At 40.0% G+C, this 27,616-nt stretch overlaps 1 protein-coding gene and 1 pseudogene across 2 annotated transcripts in view; one reads left to right on the top strand and one right to left on the bottom strand.

The window, feature by feature from the left end:
* The window catches only part of VCL (vinculin), a 115,175-nt gene that overhangs the window by 80,384 nt on the left and 7,175 nt on the right, over positions 1–27,616 (bottom strand). The gene's annotated exons all lie outside the window — the stretch shown is intronic.
* LOC118670287 lies at positions 157–26,888 on the top strand (annotated as a pseudogene).

The raw sequence follows: 27,616 nt of genomic DNA, 5'->3' as shown, positions 1-27,616 counted from the left end.
GCAAACTACTTAAGACCTATGGGATATTTAGATGGAGATAAGTAAATGTTCCTCAGTTTACTTGCCTGGACTAAAGAAATAGATTGAAAAGTAACAAGCAATCAGGTAGTTCTAAAAGCCTTGGACAGTGAATGAAATGGAAACCAAACAACACGAATGGATAAGCAGCTGGCGGAAGAACAAGCTGGTGAGAAGAGCTGAGAAGGAAATGTCTGAGAGAGGGGCAGGAGCAATGGTAGAACTGTTATGAAAGCCAAAGGAATAGAGAGTTTCAAGAAAGTGAAAGAATAGCCAACAATGTCAAAGGCCAGAGAGGTTAATTATTTCTAGTATATTCACAGCACTGTGCAACCATCATAATTTTTTAACATTTTCATCACCCCCAAAAGAATCCCATTAGCAGTCCGCACCCCCCATCCCCCGCATTTATTCCCAACCTCTCCCCATCCCTATCCAGCCCCAGGAAACCACTGAACTACTTTATATCTCTATAGATTTGATATAAATATAATCATACAATATGTGATCTTTAGTGATTGGCTTCTTCATGTTGAAGCACGCATCAGTACATCAGTGGTTTTTATTGTCAAACAATATTGCATTGTATGGTTATACCACATTTTCTTCATCATTCATCAGTTGACGGACATTTGGATTGTTTCCACTGTTTGGCTTTTATGAATGTTGCTGCTATGAACATTACCGTACATGGTTTTGTGTGGATATATGTTTTCATTTCTCTCGGGTTTAGATCTAGGGGTACAAGTACTGGATCATATGGTAAATCTGTTTAACAGCTTGAGGAACTGCCAGACTGTTTTCCATAGAGGCTGTAAACCATTTAACATTTCCACCAGCAATGCAGGAGGTTTCCAATTTCTCCACATCCTCAACACTTGTCCTTTCTTATGTTTTTTGTTGTTGTTTTTTTCATTATAGCCATTCCAGTGCAGTGGTGTCTCACTGTGATTTTGATTTGCACATCTCTGAGGGCTCATGTTGAGCATCTTTTTATGTGCTTATTGACCATTTGTATATCTTTTTTGGAGAAATGTCTGTTCAGATCCTTAAACCATAGTTTAATTAGGTTATCTGTCTTTTGCAAATACTTTCTCCTAGTCTGTGAGCTGTCTTTTCACTTTGATGGAGTTTCTCATTTTAATGAAGTCCAATTTATCAATTTTTGGTTTATATTAATGCATCCCTTAGCAAGGGGGATACTTCCGAGAAATGTGTCATAGGCGATTTCATCGTATGCAGACACCTAGGCCATATGGTAGGGCATTACTGTGCACGACTGTGGACTTCCCCCTGCATCCTCCCGACAGGGTCAGAATGGAACATCAAAGCTAGAAATGCTGCCCCATGAACAGGGATGTGGGCTGAAATCTCGGGGAGAAACTGACAGGGTAAGGCGTAGATCACCTTAGTTGTGACTGTCAGGAGGCAGTGAAAGGTGGCCTGAGGATCAGTAGGAATAAGACGTTTAGATGGAGAGATAAGGAACACAGGGGTGTGTCATGGCAGTGTGGTTCTGGCTGCTGCATATGGCAGCCATGGTTAGGTTGAGGAACTTCATGGTATTTATAAAAAATCAAAAGAGCCTTTAACATGGCAAGGGCGTGGGACTGAGAACTCAATATTTTGACTTGGGAAACGTATTTTTGGTTCCATTGACCCTGTCTGGCATTGACTTGATGGAAGAAATAAAGCTTATCTGTGCTTTCCATCAAAGACTTCCACAAAGTACAGGGACAAAGGAGCTCCACACTACCACAGAAAGCTTTCACTAAAGTGGCACTTAATGCTCTCTGAGGCAGCTCCTGTGGACCTGCGTCCTTGTATAGCTTCTGAGATCCTCAGCCAAGAATTTACAGCATTATATTCTGAAGACCCTCACGCTGATCTGGGAGGCTGTAGCGCCCTCTAAATACGTAGCACGGGGGACAGGCTCCTCTGTCTGAAATAGGCCAGTGGCTGGCTGACTGGGATACCATCTGTGCATGCAAAATTGAGGTGCTGAGTGAGAGGGAATCAATCTATTGCCAAGCCCCACAGAAAAGAAAATTCCTCCTGAACCACATATCCTTCCATTTCTTACAGGCAATTCAGCTCCACTACAGTCTTATGGAACCACCATTAAATTTAATCTTATGGGTCCATCATTGACCAAAAAACATCATTATGGGGCACAGGACTCAATATCTAAGAAGGTTTTGCCTACCCAACATCATGAAGATTTATCCCTGTGTTTTATTCTAAGAATTTAATCATTTTGACTCTTACATTTAGGTCCATGATCTATTTGGAGTTCATTTTTGCATATGGCATAAGAAAAGGGTTATTTTGTTTAAACAGAAGAAAACCAAGCATGTTGACAGGCTGAAGGGAAGAAGGTAGGAAATTAGACACTAATTGTGAAGTCAGGTTCCTGAAAAGGCAGGGACAGAATCTGGAGAGCAGGTAGAGAGACTAACCTTAACCAGGAGAAAGGCCCCATCTTCTCAGAGACAAGAGGGGCAGTGAGGAAAATGAGTGGAGACAGGGATGCTTCTGTAACTGCCGAGTCTATAAACTATGTCTCTCTCATAGGAATTTACAAGGCATGTTAGTACTTTTAAGGATCTAAGATAACCTGCAGTCAGGAAATCTATTTCATTTTGTTTAATCCACCATTTTCTAAATACATTTGACCCAGAATTCTTAATTTCTTAACAACTATTAACCTATGATGAAATTTGTACAACATACGTAGGGAGACAGTGATCTAGGCCAGGAATTGGAAACTTGGCTTTTGTGCAGAATTTGGGCCAAGGGTGGTTTTTGTTTGGTCTCCGTCCCTTTTTATTTTTTTTAATAAAAAAATTTCACAGAGATCCAAATTCCTGACATATCTTGAAATAGCAAAAGATTTGGCCACACTAGATCTGCATTCCAACAAGGAAACAATTGGCTGGAACCCAAATGTCCCATAGGGGGAATATAGGGTGGGGCAAAAATAGGTGTACAGTTGTTCCTATGGAAAATAATACAATAAATAATGATACAAGAATAAACGCTGTCTCGAGTACTCACAACTGTGCACGTACTTTTGCCCCACCCTGCATACTCTCTGCATCACTCCCTACAACCTTCACATCCAGATCGTGTCACTCATTCGCGTCGCTGCCAGTTCCTGTGGGTGTCTGCGTATCATTCCTACACTAGGCCACCCTCTCGGTGTTTATACAGAATGAAAAGTTCCTGAAGCCCCTCTTAAAAAGCCCTTATCCAACTCCTCTCTAAATGTTTTCTCTTATAAAAGTGCTCTTCTTGTGAGAACTATGAGAAAGATTTAGAGTATTTATGTCAGGAATGACAAAATGGCAGTGCATTGAGCAAGTGCCCACATCTATTTTGTTTGACCTGTACAGTATTTTTTCTTTAATTTTTTAATGTTTTTATTGATTTTAGAAAGAGGAAGGGAGAGGGAGAGATATAGAAACATCAATGAGAGAGAAACATCAATTGGCTACCTCCTGCACTCCCCCACTGGGGACTGAGCCCGCAATCCCGGCAGTGCCCTGACCAGGAATCGAACCAGTGACCTCTCAGCACATGGAACGACACTCAACAAACTGAGTGCCACCCCCCTACTGGCCAGGGTTGTACAGTATTTTTTTTAATGGAAAATTTCACATTAAAAAGAAATAAAAATTTCCAGATTTTAATGAATATCAGGATGATCTAATAACATTAGGCCTTGTTTTCACATGACAACAATAAGCTGGAGATAGTAGCATTTTTCTTCAATCAGGGCCTGCATTTTTCCATTTTCCACAGTCTCTACCACTCCCCAATGTCCTACAATGGGCCTGAATCATTTATTACCTATTTGGCCCTGCAGGTATCTGAGTTTGTGCCACCTGATTTAACAAATGGATTCAGTCCTAATTAGCACAGTGCATTAGGCAAGGTCCCCAATATCTTGAGTGTCATGTGAAATTTTATTTATGTCTCAGCTATTTCACTAATAAAAAATAATTTCACATCCCACTCTCCCCTAAACATATTGAAAAAATAACTAGAAGGAAATACAACATGGAAAATAGAATTTCAGATGAGTTTTTATTCTCTTCTTAATCTTTTTCTATACTTTCCAGATTCTTAAAAGAAATAAGTACACATTGCCTTCATAATCAGGAAAATATAGATAAAATGTATCAACAATATGCTTGGTAAATAATCTATAAAGTAATAAAACACCACCAGTGCCTAAAATGCTCAAATTTTGACCAACTGCTAAAACTTAATTGAAATGTACAACAATGTGAACACAATCAAATGGGTTGAACAGCAGATGAACTATGTCGGTGACAAATTTTAATGTCAAGTAAGCTCATTTGATGCAACATATTTCCTTAGAACTAGTGTTAAACTGCCTGGGCAGCAGCTGTTTATCCTAACTCAACATGGGATGGAGTGTATCAATTAAGGCTAGATAAATGTTAGCAGAACAGCCTTGCTCACCAGATCCCTGTTTATGAAGATAGTTGGGCAGGCCTCCAACTTGCAAATATTCATTCTCTCCCTCAACTCGGGATTCTTCTGTAGACTTCACAGCCACCTACACTTGTGCGATGAGTTGCCACCAATTTAACAACAAAGCAGGTCATCAACACAGGGAACTGATCTCCACCACCCACTTTCTCCCCAATTCTCCCCAATGGAGCACAAGGTATGGCTCCTTCCATTTCACAGGGAATTTCAGAGTGAAAAAGAATTTGGCAATTGAATCCCAATTCTTCACTTTCGAAATGAGGCTCAGAGAGGTTATTGCTCTAAGAAAGTTGCAGAACTTGCATTTTAATCCAAGCCTCTTGACTCTCCTTCCTGTGTTTTCAGGTACACTTCCTAACTTGCAAGCGATACATTGTTAAATGACAAATAGTCCTACATGTGTGTACAGTATATCAAACCCTAAAGTGATTTCCATTTTGGTTTCAAACATACATAAGAAAATGCTGCATAAAAGAACATAGAGGTCCCCCAATTTTAATACTTGAGTTCTGCTTCAGTGACAGGAACTCAAGCAATAATTATGGGAAAATAAAGGAACTGTTTTGCACTCAATCTCCTTTACTTTTTTAAACTTTTTTAGTTTTATTAAAAAGATTACTTAAAAGGGAACTCAATATTAGTTCCACTAGTTTCATAATTAAATAACTATTGCATAATCATAAATACTGGTGGAGATGAAAAGATTATTGCATGATCAGAATATAGTCTCTTTTTTTTCTTTTTTGAGAGTATGTTTATTAAATCTGGGGACAGTGAGACAAAGGAAGGGCTTAGGATAGAAGAAGCAACAGAGAAGAGCCTAGGCAGTGCTCTGCTTGGCTCTCTAGAAACATTATAGGAAAGAGGTGAGCCACCTGGGGCTGTGTTGGCTCACTGAGAAGTCACAGTGACGGAAGTGAGCCAAGGTGGGGCTGCTGTGGGCTCACTGAAAAGTCAAGGAATAGGGGCCTTGGAGACAGGTTCAGGGGGTTAGCACAGGATGTGCTGCTTCCCTGGTTGCAAGTCTGTGGGGATCCTTCGAGTTTAGGAAAAAGAAAGTTCACACCCAAGAAAAGAGGAAGAAAGGCATGGGCGTGCTCCAGGGAGGGCGGCCTGAATGCAATCTTTAGTAGATGCTTCAGGTAGAGAATAAATTCCTTAGGTGTAGGGTCTGAACTATTTTTTTCCCTCACAGCCAGGACACACAGTGACTAGCGCATAAGAAATGCTCAGAAAATAAGAGCCAACTGAAATAAGTAAAATGATACAGATAATAAAATAGGTTAACATTTAATTCTACCATTTTCATACCTGCCCACATATACTCTTTAAATACTCCATTCTTATTCTTTCTTTTTTTACTTTTAGTATATTTTTATTGATTTCAGAGAGGAAGGGAGAGGGAGAGAGAAAATCATTGATTGGCTGCCTCCTGCATCCCCCCAACTGAGTCTCAAGCCTGCAACCCAGGCATGTGCCCTACCTGACCAGGAATCAAACCATGACCTCCTGGTTCATAGGTCGACACTCAACCACTGAGCCACGCCAGCCAGACCATTCTTATTCTTTCTATTCTTACACAATTAACTCAGGAACACCTTCATTCTTTCATTGTCATTCTTTCTTTGTACAGCTATGCATGAATCCTTTGTAACTCTATTACGGTGAATAACTGGGCTCCCACAGGCTTTTGAAAAAAATCTAATCTAATAAAAGAAAAACATGCAAATTGACTATACCTTCGCTATGCCACAAGCCATGCCCACCAGCCAAACAGAGCAACTATATGCAAATTAACCTAACCAAGATGGTGGCCAGCAGCCATGGAGCTGGAACAAACAGGAGGCTTGGTTGCCCCGGCGACGGAGGAAGCCAAGCTTCCCACCTGCCCTGGCCGGCTGTGGCCTCCGCTAAAGGCAACAAAGTTTCAATTATAGAAGATAAATAAATACCAGATACCTGCTTCCAGCCAGCCTCCACTGGGAGCTTGAGTGGCTGGGGGCCATGGCCAGCCTGCAAACATCCATCAGCCCCTCACCCAAGCTGGCCAGGCACCCCAGCGGGGACCCCCACCCTGAAGGGGCTGTGGCCAGCCTGCAAACATCATCAGCCCCTCACCCAAGCTGGCCAGGCACCCCAGCAGGACCCCCGACCCTGAAGGGGGTGTGGCCAGCCTGAAAACAGCCATCAGCCCCTCACCCAGGCTGGCCAGGCACTCCAGCAGGGACACCCACCCTGAAGGGGCTATGGCCAGCCTGCAAACAGCCATCAGCGCCTCACCCAGGCTGGCCACACCCTCATGGGGTGAGGGTCCCCGCTGGGGGGCTTGGCAGCCTACAAACAGCCATCAGCCCCTCACCCAGACTGGCCAGGCACCCCAGCAGGATCCCCCACCCTGAAGGGGGTATGGCCAGTCTGAAAACGGCCCTCAGCCCCTCACCCAGAATGGCCAGGCACCCCAGGGGGACCCCCACCCTGATCTGGGACACCCTTCAGGGCAAACCAGCCAGCCCCCACCCATGCACCAGGCATATAATAAAAGGGTAATATGCAAATTGACCCTAACAGCAGAATGACTGGGAATGACTGGTCACTATGGCACACACTGACCACCAGGGAGCAGACATTCAATGCAGGAGCTGGGATCTCTGCTCAGCCACAAGCCAGGCAGACGGCTGCCAGTACAGCAGTGATGGTGGGAGCCTCTCCCGCCTCCTCAGCAGCACTAAGGATGTCCGACTGCAGCTTAGGCCTGGTCCCCGCTGGCAGTGGACATCCCCCAAGGACTCCTGGGCTGCCAGAGGGATGTCTGACTGCCAGCTTAGGCCCGATCCCCCCAGGGAGCGGGCCTAAGCCGGCAGGTGGACATCCCCCAAGGGGTCCCAGACTGCGAGAGGGCACAGGCCGGGCTGAGGGACCCCCCGAGTGCACAAATTTTTGTGCACCGGGCCTCTAGTCATGAATAAAAACTTGGGGGGCGGGGCGGAAAGGGAGCTAAATATTGCAAAGGAAAATTAGGTCAACTTTACCACCTGCCCTATCTATCTCATACATGATATAAGGAAATAATGCATGTGAATGTGCTTGACACACCATCAAAGTGTTATCAAGTACCTTAAATGTTTAGTCCCTCAAAGTATCCCAAAGGCTCCACCAGCCGAGTCCCTGGTGGTCTAGTGGCTAGGATTCGGTGCTTTCCAAAGGCTCCATCAGCATCAAAACAGTCTCCATCTTCTTCCTCACTGTCCTCTAACCAAATCTGCTTTTCTCAAAGCATTATCATGCCACGGAATTTAAAATGTACTCTTTTTGTTCCTGTTTCTCTGCTTTAATAGCTAGAATTGCAAACACACTTTCTCTTAACAGTCTTAATTCACAAATGAGCTGAATTTCAATTACAATGTCGCTTTGCCTGCGTGTGTAACCACCATTTGTAACATCGTCCCTATAGAAAAAATAATCCTAAACCAATTTGTAAGTGAATTTTAAAAAGCAACTCATTTTTATCTTAGGATAACTGAAACCTGAATCCTGTTCTGGAAGGTAACATGGAGTGTTGGGAAGAGATGTGGGGCTCTGAAATGTATCTCCCTTGCTCTGCTATTACAAACTCTGTGTCCTTGGGCAAATAACTTAATCTCTTTGAGTCTCAGCTTCCTTATCAGTAAAATGGGAAAAGTAAAATCTCTCCCAGAACTAAAGGATGTAATAAATATATAAACCACCTAAAACTGGTCCAGGAAGATTGCTAAGTAACAGCTCCTTTTTCTTTCCCTCTGCATTGCAGGGCATTGAGTCATTTGTGACCTCCACTTCCTCCTTTAAAAAGTGTGGTTTGGCCTTCTGTTTGTTTGTTTGTTCGTTTGTTTGTTTTGAGCACATGCTATAAGTCAGGGGCAAATCCTTGTAAGTACCATTACTATCTCATTTTAAAGATGAAGAACAGTGGCACAGAGAGATTAACTGATTTGCCTAAAATCACTCACATTGTGGTGTCATCTTCAGCACACAACTATGTTCTAATCCTACACCACTTCACTATATTTTTTTTTTCATATGGGCGAGAGGGATTCAATGATATCTAAAGGTTTGTCCTAAAATATTGTGTGATTCAATAATTCAATACAACTGCCAGATGGCAAGAAGGAAAAGAAAAAGTTCAAGCTCACAAAAGGCAAATATAAACCACCAGCTCGCAGTCTAACCAACTGATATCCAATAGTTCTGGTTTTCCTTCCCAGAAGCTGGAAGATGTCCAGTCAGTATCAGATAAGCTCACTAGGGCTTTAGGTGCTTCAGTTCCTTAACCGATATTGTTCAGGGATGGTCAACTAAGTCAACCTGGCCACGACTGGCAACTAGCTTTTAAAATCCAACCAGGACTGATCAACAATGTAACTTTTCTTTTCTTTTTTTAATAGGTGTGGTCAAAACTTGAAGAAGTAACCCAATGGCAAAAGTCTTTAAGTGTTGTTACTAATGTTAAAAGCATCCTGCTTACTATTCGGAGGTTATTCAGCGTAGTACCTATAATTTGGCTCCAGGCTGTAAATAGACACTCTTAGCCCATTAAGTTAGGGCTATAAGCAGAATCAAACACAGAAACGGAAATTCAATGTTCTGGAATATTAACCTGTCAAATGATTAAGACTGCCAATTAAATTGCTCACAGATAGAAAAAAAGAAAAGAAAACCTCTTGTTTTATGATACCTATACTAAATAAGACCTAAAAGTTTTGCCTTAGGTTATATTATTGATATTTTAGAGAGGAAGGAAGAGAGATAGAGCGTTAGAAACATCGATGAGAGAGAAACACCGATCAGCTGCCTCACTCACGCCCCCGATTGGGGATGTGCCCGCAACCAAGATACATGCCCCCGACTGGAATCGAACCCGGAACCCTTCAGTCCGCAGGCTGCCGCTCCATCCACTAAGCCAAACCGGTTAGGGCAGGTTAGGCTTTTCTTAATGTTTTTAACTTTCTTTTCAAGCAGTTCAATGTGACTACATATGAGCTGAGTGCAGACTCAGTTCCAAACTTGCTGAAAGTGAAATAAGAGAACAGCTGCAGGCCGAAACCGGTTTGGCTCAGTGGATAGAGCGTCGGCCTGCGGACTGAAAGGTCCCCGGTTCGATTCCGGTCAAGGGCATGTACCTGGGTTGCGGGCACATCCCCAGTAGGGGGTGTGCAGGAGGCAGCTGATCGATGTTTCTCTCTCATCGATGTTTCTAACTCTCTATCTCTCTCCCTTCCTCTCTGTAAAAAATCAATAAAATATATTTAAAAAAAAAAAAAAAGAGAACAGCTGCAGCATATTCAGACCAAACTGGCCAAGATGTAGAGAGAAAACAAACAAACAAACAAAACGCTACCAACCATCCCCAGCAATACCAGTTGTATGTGCCTTTTACAGGCTATATTTCATCACTGCTCTTCATGTAACATGGATTGGTATAATCAGGAGAAAGACTTTTACAGAAGTGTAAGTTTATTTCCCTTTGTTTCCTTTGCTAACTAATACAAAATATCAATCCTGCAGCCTAGATGTTGAACAGAGGCCACAGACAACTAAACCCATTAATCAATTCTGGCTCCACCATCTTAGATAACCAACTCCCAGTTGGGTAAAAAGAAGAAACAGAATTAATCAGAATTGAAGGAATTACAAGAGCAGTGATGGTGAACCTTTTGAGTTCGGCATGTCAGCATTTTGAAAAACCCTAACTTAACTCTGGTGCCGTGTCACATATAGAAATTTTTTGATATTTGCAACCATAGTAAAACGAAGATTTATATTTTTGATATTTATTTTATATATTTAAATGCCATTTCACAAAGAAAAATCAACCAAAAAAATGAGTTCACGTGTCACCTCTGACACGCGTGTCCTAGGTTCGCCATCACTGTACTAGAGAATCCATTCATCTATCTAGTTTTCTGTTCATTCATTTTATTTTTAAAGAAAGTATTAAAGCCCTAGCTGGTATGGCTCAGTGGATAGAGCATTGGCTTGTGGACTGAAGGGTCCTGGGTTCGATTCCAGTCAAGGGCACATGACTGGGTTGTAGGCTCGATCCCCAGTAGGGGGTATGCAGGAGGCAGCCAATCAATGATTCTCTTTTATCACTGATGTTTCTACCAGGTATCCCTCTCTTTCTCTCCCTTCCTCTCTGAAATAAATAAAAATATTTTTTAAAAATCTATATATATAAAAGCCTAAGTGACCGTTCCACCATTAGCTATGACGTGCACTGACCACCATGGGGCAGACGCTCAAACTGGTAGGTTAGCTTGCTGCTGGGGTCTGGCTGATCAGGACTGGGCTAGACAGGCCGGACATGTCCTGGACAGGCCGGACATGGTCCCTCCCTGGCTGGCCAACCTCCTGCGTCCCTTCCTGGCCCCAGTCGTGCACTGGTGGGGTCCCTCGACCTGGCCTGCGCCCTCTTGCAATCCCGGGACCCCTCAGGGGATGTCGGAGAGCTGGTTTTGGCCCGATCCCCGAAGGCCAGGCCAAGGGACCCCACCGGTGCATGAATCTGTGCACCAGGCTTCTAGTAAATAAGTAAAGTATTAAAGACAATGCTGGAAAAGCACCTAAACATTGTAATTGCAATCTTTTTGTCTTTACTCCTTACTAAATATCAAGTTAAATCCTAATATTAATTATAGAGCACCACAAGTCTATGATTCATAAACGGAAACAATTCCAAACTTAGAGTTTATATGGAAGACATAACAGCAGAGAATCCCTGGAGATTGAGAGAGAATGTGGAAGGTTTTCATTGTTGAATTTGATTTTAAAGTGTGAATTCCTACCTAAGCAGGCAAGTTTCTATAAGCCTAGTAATTAATAAATATAGTGAAGGCTTAAATAATCACCACACAATTAGGTAATCCTCCTTAGGATAAATCCAAGTTCTCTCTCCAGGGTGTACATACTTCATCAATTGCTAGGTGGGTATGGTATGGGTAAACTCCCTATGAATTCTTCTGTATAGCTGATCACACAAAAAATGTTAGTGGTATTGTATTTTTATTTCTCTTTCTTTTTAATAGAAGAAAAGTAAACCACAGATCTTGAAGGCATTGCTTGTATACTGACATCTTTAGATGAACTCATTCTTTAAATTATGTCCTGAGAATTCTGTGTGGAAGGCCATGTGCAGGTGACACAAAGATGCACAGTTAGGAAGTTTACAGCCTGGAATAGATTCAGGCCTACATATATGACTCTGATGAGTGCCAATAGGGAGGTAAAGCAGCACTAATGAGGGTTGGTGGACAGAGAGCTCAACCAGTTTTGGAGATAAGGGCAGTCTTTAGGATTTGAGCTGAGCCTTAAATCCCGGATGAAATTTCTGATGGGAAGAAGGCATCTTAGAAGAAGGAAATGCATATGTGCATAGAAGTAAGGCAGACTAGAGTTCATGAAACGCCAAACAGTCTCATTGGGCTTTGTGGGAGGGGCCATATGATGAGGTAGGACCAGCCATGGATTCTGATTTTGGCTTTTCCATTGCCAAAGGATGAGAATGTCTGAGAATACATTTTCTCATTTTTTTTTTTAAATATATTTTATTGATTTTTCACAGAGAGGAAGGGAGAGAGATAGAGTTAGAAACATCGATGAGAGAGAAACATCGATCAGCTGCCTCTTGCACATCCCCCACCGGGGATGTGCCCGCAACCCAGGTACATGCCCTTGACCGGAATTGAACCCGGGACCTCTCAGTCCGCAGGCTGACGCTCTATCCACTGAGCCAAACCGGTTTCGGCCATTTTCTCATTTTTTAAATGAGAGATTTGGCTCAGTGGGTAGAGCGTCGGCCTGCGGACTCAAGGGTCCCAGGTTCGATTCTGGTCAAGGGCATGTACCTTGGTTTCGGGCACATCCCCAGTGGGGGGTATGCAGGAGGCAGCTGGTCGATGTTTCTCTCTCATTGATGTTTCTAACTTCTCTATCCCTCTCCCTTCTTCTCTGTAAAAAATCAATAGAATATATTTTTAAAAAAATAAAGAACATCTCTGAGGTCTATTTCCAATTTTATAAATGTACGATTCTAGGTCCAGGGTTGGAAACTTTTTCTTTAAAGGGGAAAACAGTAGATATTTTAGGCTTTGTGGTCCATATGATCTGTCACAACTTCTCAACACCATTGTAGTGCGAAAGCAGTCATAGAAAATATGTAAATGAAAGGGCATGGCTGTGTACCAATAAAGCTTTATTTATGCATATTGAAACTTTAATTTTATATCATTTCATGTGTCACAAAATATTACTCCTTTGATTTTTTTTCAAACATTTAAAAATGAAAACACTATTCTTAGCTCCTAGGCAGTAAAAAATTTGACTTACAAGATATAGTCTGCTGATGTCTCCCCTCCATGGAGAAATAAGAATAGAAAGAGGATAGAATTTGATAGCCCTCAAGAGCTAGAATAAGATAGACAACAATGTCGTACTATAATTATGTGTGATAAGTATCACGACAATGGCAATCATATTACAATACGTAAATGTATCAAAGAACCATACCTTAAATTTATACAATATTACATGTAAAATATATTCAATATATGGAATTTAGATTAATTCAGAAGACAATGGGAGATGGTACAGGTTTCTGAGCAAGAAAATGTTGAGATCAGAGCTGTACTTAGAAGATTTTTCTTGGCAGCAATGAATGGGAGTGAGAGATTAGTAGTTAACTACCAATGAGGGATAATATTAAAGCCTAATCTAATCTAGTAGTTTTAAGGAAGGAGAAGAAAGAATACATGGAAGGAAAGATCAATAGAACACGACTTACAAAAGACAAAAGGTTTATTTATCTGGCAAACATAATTTTTAAAAAGTCAATTTCCAAACAAGAAGGGGGGACCGGTTATTTTACATCCCCATTTCTCAGTGCCATCAGTACAGTACATGACTGCTGTAGACTAATTGAGGAATTTGCCTTTTTATGGAAACTTTAGAACAAACAGCCCAGGTTGGAGCTTCCAGTTCAAAAAGAAGAGTTTTCTGGTATATATGTAGCATTCATTGTTTTGGTTTTAGAGATGCAATAGAAAGGGCAGTTTTAGAGATGATGTTTACTTATTTATGGCTCCTTTTACCCTAGAGAGTTTTCAGCAGCCTTTTCAAATTATGAAAGAGTATTCATTGGCATACATAGATATATCATTGCCCTCAGAATTTTAAAATAACTCTGCTGACTGTGACTCAGAATTTATATCTATCTTTTCTTGCTCTAACAAAGAGAAAAACTTCAGTGCTGCAGTTCAACATTGCTGTCTCTATAAATAAAAGAAACCCTACTCTATGGGAGCACAGCATGCCTTCCAGAACTCAAATTTGGAAGCTGGCTGGGGTCAGAGGAAGGAGGGCTACAAAGAGACATGCACACAAGTAGCTCTAAGTCATGATAATATCTCATAAGAAATACAGTCAAGCCTCATGGAAACGCAGCACAGGGAGAGATGAACTGCACCTGAGCAGCCTGGAAAGTGCTTCATTGAGAAGATGACATAAACACTGGGCCCATTTTAACAAGAGAGGACGGGTAATTCCAGCTATGAGAATAGTGCAAATAATATCAACAAAAGGATGTGGAGAAATACTGGACTTATCTTTTCTACTTCAAAAGTAGTATATGTTGGTCGGCCAATGTGGCTCAGTAGATGAGCATTTACCTATGAACCAGGAGGTCACAGTTTGATTCCCGGTCAGAGCACATGCCGGAGTTACAGGCTCAATCCCCAGATGGGCGAGTGCAGCAGGCCACTCTCATCATTGATGTCTCTCTCTCTCTCTCTCTCTCTCTCTCTCTCTCTCTCTCTCTCTCTCTCTCTCTCTCTCTCTCTCTCTCTCTGCCTCTCCCTTCCTCTCTTAAATCAATAAGATTATATTTAAAAAATAAAAAAGTAGTACATGTTCATTGGTAGGGAGAAAAAGTGAATTGTGGCAAGAAAAAAAAACTTAACCTGAAATCCCACCACTCAACCCCGCCACATTTTAGTTTATGCTCTTTCATATATAGGACTACATAAAATGGGGTTATTCTAAACATAGCCCCCTGCTGTTTTTGCATAACATCTTAACAGCACAGATATCTGTTCATTCCAGCTTGGAATACATATTGGAATGATTAAAAAACACTGACATACCTGAGTTCAAGGACAAGTATAGCCCTTCCTTATAGACCAGGGGTTCTCAACCTGTGGGTCGCGACCCCTTTGGCGGTCGAACGACCCTTTCACAGGGGTCGCCTAAGACCATCGTGCATATCAGATATTTACATTACAATTCATAACAGTAGCAATATTACAGTTATGAAGTAGCAACGAAAATAATTTTATGGTTGGGTCACAACATGAGGAAATGTATTTAAAGGACTAGAAGGTTGAGAACCACTGTTATAGACCTTCCTTCGAACTCCTGCTTCAACTTGCTATTTTTTTTTCTGTTTTATTCCAAGATCTCTATTGGTAGATCCATACTACTAGCCACTGCATTCAATTTTTCTTTCTTCCATATGAAATCAAAAAGGTATGGGTATGACTTGTTTAACATACAACTTCAAGAGCAGCATTGCTGACATCTTTTAGATTTGATAAGGATTCTAGGTCTTCTGCCCTGCATGTCAAAGTGAGTTTGTTTGCATAATTAAAATACTTAAGCAAACTGGAAGAGCTGAAGAAATTACCAAATGGAAAATATAAACTGTTAAGAGAAATGAGAGAGAGAGTGAGAAAGTCCAAGATTTTTCTAAGTAGAGTTCCAAAGGGAGTGAAAAAAATGAGGGATGAGTCAAAAATTCAAAGAGATAATGGCTAAAAATTTTCTAGGATTGAAAAAAAAAAAAGTCAACTCTCAAAATCAGGGAGCCCAAAAAAAATCCCAAGATAGATAAATAACATCTTTAAAACCCCAGGGAGAAAAGTCATAATCTACAGGAAAACAACAATTTGACTGATGGCTGATTTAAATGCAGAAACACTGAAACAATATCTTCAAAGTGCTGGAAAAATAATTACCATCAGCCTATATTTATATATCCAATGAAATTACAAAAAAAGGGGGAAAATGAAGATATTTTTAGACAAACAAAACTTGGTGTGTACCCCCCTAAGACCCACTAAAGATACTAGTGAAGGATGGACTCCAGGAAGAAAGGAAATGTACCAAGAAGGAAGGTCATTTCTTTTACATTTCAAAGAAGAAAGAATCAAGACAAAAGTAAAATCTTAAACAAACATATATAAGGGGACAATGAATTAGAAATATTTTATAATCTTTGTATTACTGGGGAAGACAATAAAGATGCTAATTTATTGAAGACTTTGAAGATCAATATGTATGTTAAAAATTTCCAGAAAACCACTGAAAGGCTAGCAATAATAGGTATACCTTCCAAACTAGTAGGTACAGTCACCTGACCATCATGTTCAACTCTATTACTCCTATGTAAATAGCACACATGAAAGGGATTCTAGCCCTCCTTCAGGCAAGAGATACCAGGCTCATCCAGGATCAGGCATAGTATGTAGTCATTAAATATGTGTTCAATTAATTTGGCTGTTCCAGAATAAGATGAGTTCTATTTCACAAATGCATCATACTTCTCAACTCTACCTGAAAGGCTGACTTCATCTTCTTATTATTGGTGAGTGGTGTGACTACCCCTTCAGTTTTCTGTTATTGTTTTGTTTGTTTGTGGAGCTTTTTTCATTTTTAGAAAATAGAACAATGAATGTTTAGGGTAAAATCCCAAATACTAAGTCCCCAATTCTTCTAAATGGAAAAAAAAAAGAAGAAAAAGGATACACTTTTATGCCAAAGGAGTTATCCATAAAGAATTAAACGTCTTATTTTGATCATGAGAAACTGGCAATCAAAGGCTCAGGCACCCAAACTGTGAGTGATATTTTCCCTGCAGTTGGTAAAACTGTATATTCCACAACATATGGAATCCTACTGAAAGCTTTCACTGGCACTTTGCCTTGTTGAATAAAAGTTAGAAGTTATGCTTAGACATTTTTTAAAAATCAACACTGCCTTTTCATTAGACTAACATTTAAAATATGGCTTAAAATCATGGAAAAATATATTATTATGTCTAACACTGATTGAGCTCTTAACTACGTGTCAGGCATAGTTCTAAACATTTTTATGAACTCATTAATCCTCACAATAATAAACTATGAGTCAGGTACTATGACTCACTTTGTGTTACAGAGGAGGACCGTGAGAAATAGAGATTGAATGATTTCCCCAATGTTACATAACTTGCAGATGTCGATCAACGATGGGATTTGAACCCAAGGAGTTTAGCTCTACAGTCTTTATTCTTAACCATTACATTCTACTGCTTCCCAAAACTCTTGTCATGTTTGTAGGCTAATTTACCTTGTATCTATATCTAAAGTCAGACTTTGTTATTTGATAACTCACACTAGATGCATATTGCCAAAGTTGGCTATTCCATTTATTTGCAAAGGATCAAAATGAATAGAGAATTCTAAATCCACATTATATTTTTATTTATTCTTACATACTATGTATAATATTGTGTTGAGAAGAATTATTCCAATCTGTACCTTAGGACTCTATCTAGAATTTATTCATTCAGCAAACATGAATTGAATAGTCCTACTGCAGGCAATGCCCTGTGGTAAGCAATGATTTATAGCTACTTTCCTAATGGGCAATTAGATTTCATCAAAATTCATCCACAGCATGATAGATATTTTACAAATAAGCAGCAAGTGGTCTTCCCATTTGTTCATTCAACAAATATTCCTCAAGACTCTGCTATGTGCCAAACATTTGATGGGTGCTTAAAATTCAGGGGCAAACACAGCAGAGCCAATATATGGCCCTGGGGCTCTGGTGGGAAGAAAGATGTCAAGTAACAATCATGCAAGTAATAACTAACAACTGTGATAGGCACAATTAAAACATTTATAGAAAACACATGACAGAGCGACCTCTCTTAGTTTTGGAGGTAGAGTCAGGGAGGAGTCCCTAGAAAATTAACACTTAATATGAAAGTAGAGTGTTAGAAATGACCCCAGTAAATAAGTACAGAAGAGTAGTTCATGTAGAGGGAATAGCATACGTGAAGACCCACAGAAGCTCTGTGCTTTGGAGGAAATGAAACGCCCGCCCCGCTCCCTCTACCCTACCCCGGCCCCTCCGTGTGCCTGGAGTACCACAGGAAGAGGGCAGCTGAGGCCAACCCTCAGAGGTCTTTTCCTAACTATGGGGCCCACCACCTGCTCATTCTGCTGCTGACCCACTCAGGTTTTCTCCATGGCTCCAAGGAATAAAAACTATATTTACAGCACTTGTACACAACCCTTTAAAATGAATAATTTAGCCCAACTGGCGTGGTTTAGTGGTTGTGCCTCGATCTATGAACCAGGAGGTCAGGGTTCAATTCCTGGTCAGGGCACATGCCTGGGTTGCAGGCTTACTCCCCAGTAAGGGGGCATGCAGGAGACAGCAGATCAATGATTCTCTCTCATCATTGATGTTTCCATCTCTCTCTTTCGCTTCCCTCCTCTCTGAAATTAAAAAAAAAAAAAGTTAAAATAAATAAGTAAATAAAATAAAATAAAACGAATAATTTAGCCCTAGCTAGTGTGTCTCAGAGGGTTGGGTGTCATCCCATGCACCAAAAGGTTACTGGTTTGATTCCTGATCAGGGCACATGCCCAGATTTTGGGCTCAATCCCCAGTAGGGGTCATGCAGGAGGCAACCGATCAAGGTTTTGCTCTCACACACATTTCTCTTTCTCCCTTCTCCTTTCCTCTCTCTCTAAAAAAAAAAAAAAAAAAAAAAAAATCAATACAAAATCTTTAAAAAGTAAAATAAAATGAATAATTTAAATTCTGCAATAATTTCATTGGTGGAGAGGATATCAATAACATAAATCATTGTAAGATTATAAATTTCATCTGTATTTTAACAATTGAGGCCAGAGACGATATTTTATATACCTTACTATCAATCTAGATATGTGCATAGCTAGAGTTTAATATCTAATGTTACTATTTGAGGAGAAAAGATGTAGGGTGAGAATTTACATGTGACTTGCCCAGATATTTTTCTATTTAAGATTTTTTTTATTATTATTGCTTAAAGTATTACAAAGGGTATTACATATGTGTCCTTTTTTTTTCCCCGCCCTTGACAATCCCCCCCAGTGTCTTATGTCCATTGGTTATGCTTATATGCATGCATACAAGTTAAGATTTATTAACCCACTCACATATCCTTATCTACTTCAATGGTATGAATAAAAACATGTTATCCACTTTACAAATAAAAGATGAGCCAATTCTGCAGGGACGAGGACAGAGAGAAGATTGGAAATATAGGCAAGCTAAATAGAGGTCCCTCACTCCCCAACTCTAAGAACAAATGTGCCATTGCTCTTTCTTCACAGAAAGCTTACTGTGGGAATAAGTTAAGCTTATTTCTAAAGAAGGAATGACTTTGACTTGGATTGTGGCCAGTTGCAATGAAATTCAGCCACTTTTCCCTTAAAACTAATTCAACTGGAAATCTTATCAGTGGGAAATTCTCTAAAGGCCAAAGACTCTATTTTCTGCAACTTACAATATCTGTAAAACATTTTTAGTTCTAAGATTCACCACCCGTCTTCCTCTACACACACACACACACACACACACATTTCCCACAGTCATATCAATCCAATAAACTGACTTCTGACAGAAGTAACAAAGAATTTTTTGAAATCTAAAAGTTCAAGTATGTAACCAACACTTAGACATTTGTATATAGTAGTAACATTTGAGGGCAGGAAAAAAATAATCACCATACTTTCCAATGGAGGCAAGATTAATGAGCTGGCCTCATTGTCATGAAATAGCCTAGAACAGTGGCTCTCAACCTTGGCTGCACATTAGAATCACCTGGGAATCTTTTTAAAATCCTGATTTCTGGGCCTCATCCTCCGGAAATTCTGTTTCTTTGTTACTAATGTTGTGGCCCTACAAATCAAAACAACAATGAGGTACCATCTCACACCTGTCAGACTGGCTATCATCAACAAATCAACAAACGACAAGTGCTGGAGAGGATGTGGAGAAAAAGGAACACTTGTGCACTGCTGGTGGGAATGCAGACTGGTGCAGCCACTATGGAAGACAGTATGGAGTTTCCTTAAAAAACTGAAAATGGAACTCCCATTTGACCCTGTGATCCCACTTCTAGGAATATATCCCAAGAAACCAGAAACACCAATCAGAAAGGATATATGCACCCCTATGTTCATAGCAGCACAATTCACCATAGCTAAGATCTGGAAACAGCCTAAGTGCTCATCAGTAGATGAATGGATTAGAAAACTGTGGTACATCTACACGATGGAATACTATGCTGCTCTAAAAAGGAAGGAACTCTTACCATTTGCAACGTCATGGATGGAACTGGAGAGCATTATGCTAAGTGAAATAAGCCAGTCAATGAAGGAAAAATACCACATGATCTCACTCATTCATGGATAATAGAGACCATTATAAACTTTTGAACAATAATAGATACAGAGGCAGAGCTGCCTCAAACAGATTGTCAAACTGCAGCAGGAAGGCCGGGGAGGGTTGGGGGGCAGGAGGTAGGGGGGTAAGAGATCAACTAAAGGACTTGTATGCATGCATATAAGCATAACCAGTGGACATAAGACATTGGGGGATAGGGGAGGCTAGGGGACTGTCTAGGGCCGGGGGATAAAATGGACACATATGTAATACCCTTTGTAATACTTTAAGCAATAAAAAAAAAAAAAAAAAAAAAAAGAATATAACCCAGTCCTTGCCTTCCAGAAACCAAGTCTTAGGGAAACAACCTAGGGGAGTAGGAAGTGAGGGACAAGAAGATCCACAATCAAGTCAATCATTCCCAAACTGTTGATCCAGCATACAAAAACACAGTATCTATAAAGCTCTTACTAAGGAATTGGAAAGAAGGCAATTAATGCCCAACTGCTTTGTGTAATTATACGAGTTTCTTTCTTTTATCTATTACTTTATCATACTCTATCCCTTTGTCTGCACATAATGCACATTGTTAAATAGATTTAATCAACTTAAAAAACCAATATCTTTAATAAGTATGTTGAGATTAGAAGTTCTTTCAGGACCTAACCCATTTTGAGCTTGTTTCATTCCACACTTACTAAAACAGCAATTAGCTAAGTAGACCATGGCTCCCTAAACAGCACATGACAGAGAAAGTCTTGGGGTATTTTAACAGATTGAGTTTTCTCACTTTTCTTTGCAATTCTTTAAAAATATATATATATATATATATATATATATATATATATATATATATATATATATGTCTTTTTATTTCAGAGAGGAAGGGAAGAAAGATAGAAACATCAATGATGAGAGAGAATCATTGATTGGCTGCCTCCTGCACACCCCCTACTGGGGATCGAGCCTGAAACCTGGGCATGTGCCCTTGACTGGAATTGAACCCGGGACTCTTTGTTCCTCAGGCCAACACTCTATCCACTGAGCCAAACTGGCTAGGGCTTCTTTGCAATTCTTGAGCAGGAACATGAATTAAAGAGTTTGGGAGTTTGGGTGTGTTTTTTTATTCAATCTTTATTGTTTTTTTAAAAATACATTTTATTGATTTTTTACAGAGAGGAAGGGAGATGGAGAGGGATAGCAAGTTAGAAACATCGATGAGAGAGAAACATCAATTCAGGTGCCTCTTGCACGCCCCCTACTGGGGATGTGCCCGCAACCCAGGTACATGCCCTTGACCGGAATCGAACCTGGGACCCTTGAGTCCGCAGGGCGACACTCTATCCGCTGAGCCAAACCAGCTAGGGCTCAATCTTTATTGTTGAAAGTATTACATATGTCCCCTTTCTTCCCCCCATTGACCCTTTCCAGCCCAGCCTCAACCTCTGCCCCAGGCTTTCACCACCCTTTATCTGTGTCCATGGATTATGCATATATGCATACAAGTTCTTTGGTTGATCTCTTCCCACTCACCCACCCTCCCCTGCCTTCCCTCTGAGATTCCACAGTCTGTTCTATGCTTCTATGTCTCTGAATCTATTTTGTTCATCAGTTTATTTTGTTCATTAGATTCCACATCTGAGTGAGATCATGTGATACTTGTCTTTCTCTGACTGGCTTATTTAACTTAGCACAATACTCTCCAGGTCCCACCATGCTGTGTCAAAGGGTAAGAGACCCTTCTTTTTTACTGCTGCATAGTATTCCATGGTGTAAATGTACCACCACTTTTTTATCCACTCACCTACTGATGGGCACTTGAGCTGTTTTCAGATCTTAGCTATCGTAAATTGTGCTGCTATGAACATAGGGGTGCATACATTTTTTTCTGATTGGTGTTTCAGTTTTCTTATGATATATTACTAGAAGTGGGATCACTGGGTCAAATGGCAGCTCCATTTTTAATTTTTTGAAGAAATTCCATACTGTTTTCCACAGTGGCTGCACCAGTCTGCATTCCCACCAGCAGTGTATTAGAATTCCCTTTTCTCCGCATCCTCGTCAGCACTTGTCATTTGTTGATTTGTTGATGGTAGCCATTCTGACAGGTGTGAGGTGATATCTCATTGTCCTTTTAATTTACATCTCTCTGATGATCAGTGACTTTGAGCATTATTTCATATGTCTCTTGGCCATCTATATGCCTGCTTTGGAGAATTGTCTATTTAGGTCCTTTGCCCATTTTTTTAATTGGATTGTTTGTCTTCCTTTTGTTAAGTTGTATGAGTTTCTTATATATTTTGGATATTAAACCTTTATCAAATGTATCATTGCCAAACATGTTCTCCCATACAGTAGGCTCCCTTTTTGTTTTGCTGATGGTTTATTTTGCTGTGCAGAAGCTTTTTAGTTTAATGTAATCCCATTTGTTTATTTTCCCCTTAGTTTCCTTTGCCTTAGCAGATGTATCCCTAACATATTGCTAAGAAAGATGTCTGAGATTTTGCTGCTATGGTTTCTTCTACGATTTTTATGGTTTCACCACTTACAGTTAAGTCTTTTATCCATCTTGAGTTTATGCTTATATGTGATATAAGTTGGTGGTCTAGTTTCATTTTTTTGCATGTATTTGTCCAATTTTCCCAACACCATTTATTGAAGAGACTGTCTTGACTCCGTTGTATGTTCTCGGCTCCTTTGTTAAATATTAGTTGAGCGTTACGGGTCAATTAGTTGGGTCAATTTCTGGGGTCTCTGTTCTGTTCCATTTATCTATATTCTTGTGCCAGTACCAGGCTGTTCTGATTACAGTGGCTTTGTAGTATATTTGGTAATATGATCCCTCCAACTTTGTTCTTCTTTCTCAAGACTGCTGCAGCTATTCATGGTCTTTTAGGTTCCATATAAATTTTTGAAGTATTTTTTCTAGGTATGTGAAATATGCTATTGGTATTTTAATAGGGATTGCATTGAATCTGTAAATAGCTTTGGGTAGTATGGACATACTGTTAATTCTACCAATCCATGAACACGGTATATTCTTCTACTTGTTTATATCTTCCTCTATCTCTTTTTTCAACGTCCTATAGTTTTCCAAGTATAAGTCTTTTATCTCCTTGGTTAAGTTTATTCCTAATTATATTAATTTTTTATTGCAATAGTAAATGGGATTGTTTGTTTAGTTTCTTGTTCTGAGAAGTCATTTTTTGGTATATAAAAATGCCATCGATTTCTGGGTGTTAATTTTGTATTCTGTTACATTGCCAAATTCGTTTATTAAATCAGGTGGTTTGTGGTGAAGTCTTTAGGGTTTTCTATATACAGTATCATGTCATCTGTGAATGAGAGTTTTACTTCCCCTTTTCCAATTTGGATTCCTTTTATTTCTTCTTCTTGTCTGATCACTGTGGTTAGGACTTCTAGTACTCTGGACCTTCAGCTGCTGTCTGTGTGAGCCCAGCCACCTCTTTTGCATCTCCACACTTCCTACAAGACTCTATGCAGTCTCCAGTTTCTTGTTCTTGGTTATCCGATTCTCTCCAGGTAGTCTTCAGTTGATTTTCAAGTGGTTTTTCTGTATCTTAATTGTATTTCCAGAGTGGTGAAAGCAGACATCCCTGTCTTGCTCCTATTATTAGGGGAAATGGTTTTAGTGTTTGCCCATTGAGTATGATGTTCATTATAGGTTTGTCATATATGGCCTTTATCGTGTTGAAGTATGATCCCTCTATTCCCACTTTGCTGAGAGTTTTTATAAAAAATGAGTGTTGGGCCCTAGCTGGTTTGGTTCAGTGGATAGAGTGTCGGACTGCGAACTAAAGGGTCCCAGGTTCGATTCCGGTTAAGGGCACATTCTGGGGTTGCCGGCTTGATCCCCAGGCTGGGGCGTGCAGGAGGCAGCCAATTAATGATTCTCTCTCATCATTGATGTTTCTATCTCTCTCTCCCTCTTCCTTCCGCTCTGAAATCAATATAAATATATTTTTTTTTAAAATGAGTGTTGGATTTTGTCGAATGCTTTTTCTGCGCCTATTGATATGATCATGTAGTTTTGTCTTTCAATTTCTTTATGTGATATATCACATTTATTGATTTATGAATATTGTACCAATGTTGCATCCCTGAAATAAATCCCACTTGGTCATGGTGTATGATCTTTTTAATATATTACTGGATCTGACTTACTAATATTTTGTTGAGGATTTTAGCATCTATGTTCATCAGGGATATTGACCTGTAATTCTCTTGCACTGTAGTGTCTTTATCTGGTTTTGAAATCAGGATAATGCTGGCCTCATAAAAAGAGCTTAGAAGTGTTCCTTCCTCTTGGATTTTTTTGGAATAGTTTGAGGAGGACAGGTGTTAGTTCTTCTTTGAATGTTTGGTAAAACTCCCCTGTGAAGTTATCCAGACCAGGGGTTTTGTTTGCTGGGAGTTTTTTGATTACTGCTTCTATTGCATCAGTTGTTATGGGCCTACTCAGGCTTTCTGTTTCTTCCTGATTCAGTTTTGGGAGACTGTATTTTTCTAGGAGTTAGTTCATTTCATCCACATTGTTGGCATATAGTTCATAGTATTTTCTTACAATCCCTTGAATGTCTGTGGTATCAGTTGTTACTTCTCCAATTTTGTTTCTGATTTTATTTATTTGGGTCCTCCCTTTTTGTTTCTTGATGAGTTTGGCCAATGGTTCATCAATCTTGTTTATCATTTCAAAGAACCAGCTATTGGTTTCATTGATATTTTGTTTTTGTTGGGTTTTTTTTAGTCTCTATGTCATTTATTTATGCTCTAATCTTTATTTCCTTCCTTCTACTTACTCTGGGCTTTTCTTGTTCTCTTTCTAGTTCTTTAAGTTGTAGGGTTAAATAGTTTATTGTTGATTTTTCTTATTTTTCTTTCATTGTTTTTGAGGTAGGCCTGTAGTGCTATAAATTTTGGGGCCTTTTATTGATAGTTTGGGCTACTGATGTCAGTTGCTGCTTATTTGAGGGATTTTAGCAAAGTCTGAAGCCTGAGCCAGGGCAGGCCATTGACATGGTAAAGCTGCTGCAGGACAATCAGATGCTGTTTCTGCCTGGCCCTGTGTACCCTATTTGGGGCTATCAGCAATCCACAGTTTGTAGTTCCCTCTCCTGGGACTGGATGCCTTTGGAAAGTATAAGATGTGGACCAGGGTTGTCTTTTCCTAGCCCTGGGCCTGGGATTAGATCAGGCAAAGACTCAAAGCCTCCAGAGACCCTCTCTCTGCAGTCTGATAGTTATCAGCCTTTATTGGCCTCAAGCTATTCTTTCTCTTTTTTTTAAATTTTTTTTACTGATTTCAGAGAAGAAGGGAGAGGGAGAGAGAGATAGAAACATCAATGATGAGAGAGAATCATTGATCAGCTGCCTCCTGCACACACCACACTGGGGATCGAGCCTGAAACCTGGGCATGTGCCCTGACTGGGAATGGAACCCTGACCTCCTGGTTCATAGGTCAATGCTCAACCATTGAGTCATGCTGGCTGGGTAGCCTCAGGCTATTGACCACAGGGTGAGGCAAGAGGTCTTCCAACAGGGTGTAGCAACTGCCTTTCCCCCAGGCCAAAACCGCCTGGATTGCAAAGGTCCATAGGAGAAAGATGTCCTCGCAGCATGAGGGAATGACTCAGCACAGGAAACTGGGGTGACTGTCCTTTGAGCTCCTACCACAGAGCCCCCAACCTGGGACTCTCCTCACACAGCTCCAGTTCACTGTGCCTTCCCTCTGCCAGAGCCCAAGGTAAGTGGCTGCACACAAACTTTTGTGCATTGGCCCTTTAAGAGGGCTCCTATATGTCCAGCCATCTCTCACTGGCAGATAGCAACCCTGATGCTTTTCACAGCCAGATGTTATATGGGCACCTTTCTCAGCTCTGGTGCTCTGGGCTGTAGAGCCCAGCTTGGGATTTAGACCCCAGAGTTCTCAGTTGGGAACCCCCCACAGCTGAGATATCCCTCTGGACTTTCAGCTGCTGTCTGAGCCCAGCCACCCCTTTTGCATCTCCCCACTTGCTACCAGTCTCTATGCGTCTCCACTTTCCATTCTTGGTTATCAGGGTTCTCTCCAGGTAGTCTTCAACTGATTTTTCACAGTGGCTTTTCTGTATTTTAGTTGTATTTCCAGTTTGGTCCTGGGAGAGTGTCAGTGTTACTTTGCCACCATTTTGGGAGGGTCGGGAGGGATTTAATGGTGAACAAGAATAAAAGCTAGTGCATCTGTATATAGTTAAGTTTGGATTTATATCCAAGGAAACATAGATTGGTTTGGAGAGAAAAGACAAAGAGAGTAAAAGACAAATCAACTTCAAACACACTGAAAAATACTGAGAAACACTGAGACTGTGCCTAAAAATAGATTCTCTAATTTCAACAATGAAAATGTAATAGTTTAGTAACAAATAAAATCTTATTCTGTTTGGAAGACAATGAAGGCTAAGCATGACAAAAAGTCATTACTAACAATACACTATTCAATAAAGTACTGTACATTTGGAGGAATCTTTGAGCTTACTAAATAGACACCATAAGCAAAGCTTACTCTCTCAAGTTAAAAATATTTTTGGTCAAGAAGTTATCATTGAAATTAAATGGTGGCAGACATGCCCAAGAAATATTGAAGAGGTATGATCACTTTATGAATCTTGTGGAGATGGCAACTAGTGGCCAACAGAACAATATTGAAAGGGTGGTAATATGAGAAAACAGTATCATCATATTAGAAGTTTTGGAAAGAGTTATGAAGAATGGCTGTGTTCACCAGAAAAGCCAACAGCTTCCACATGTCCCCTCTCCACATCACCTGTTTTACTAAAATATAAAAATCAGGTCGGATACATTTTCATAGGGAGCTTTTTGTTAAGTAAACTTTTATAATAGTCAAAAATAAAATACTGTATTATTTTAGTATCATTATAGTATTATATGAAAGATAAAACACTGTAATGATAAAAATATAAATGAACAAAAATTCTCCACTTACATATTAATCTCAACTTCCTTCCCTAATAAACCTTTTGGTAAATTGTTAAGAAGAAACAGGTAAGACAGCCTCACTCTCCAAAACCATCCCTAATGAAACTGAACAAGTACTAAAATGACTGATGAAACAGAGAAGCAGCCACCTAAATTCAAACTTATATTATCATTTCTATGTGGCCCAATATACCCAAGCACATACAGGGTGTCCCAAAAAAAATGTATACACACTTTGAAGGATTATAAAGTCAGTGTTTATTAACATACAGTTCGTTTTCAAAATTTAAAAGAATCTACAGAAATAAATAATTTTTTTGTCAATTCCTGTTTTCAAATTGATAACCATTCTGGTCTAGGCACTGCTGATAACTCGAAGCAATGGAATCACAAACACCAATAATCATTTCATTCGGTGTTTGTGTGCCCTCAATTCATTGACTGTTACCAGTTGAGTACTGTAAACTTTATCTTTTATGTTTCCCCATAAAAAAATATTTTAAACGTCTTATGGCACTTTAGAATAAATTTTCTTTGTTCAAAGCTCACTCTGGCTTCATCCATTAT

The sequence above is a fragment of the Myotis myotis genome, unplaced genomic scaffold (assembly GCF_014108235.1).
Source record: "Myotis myotis isolate mMyoMyo1 unplaced genomic scaffold, mMyoMyo1.p scaffold_m19_p_15, whole genome shotgun sequence".
In the NCBI taxonomy this organism is placed as follows: Eukaryota; Metazoa; Chordata; class Mammalia; order Chiroptera; family Vespertilionidae; genus Myotis; species Myotis myotis.
This window is presented reverse-complemented; position numbering and strand designations above follow the sequence as displayed.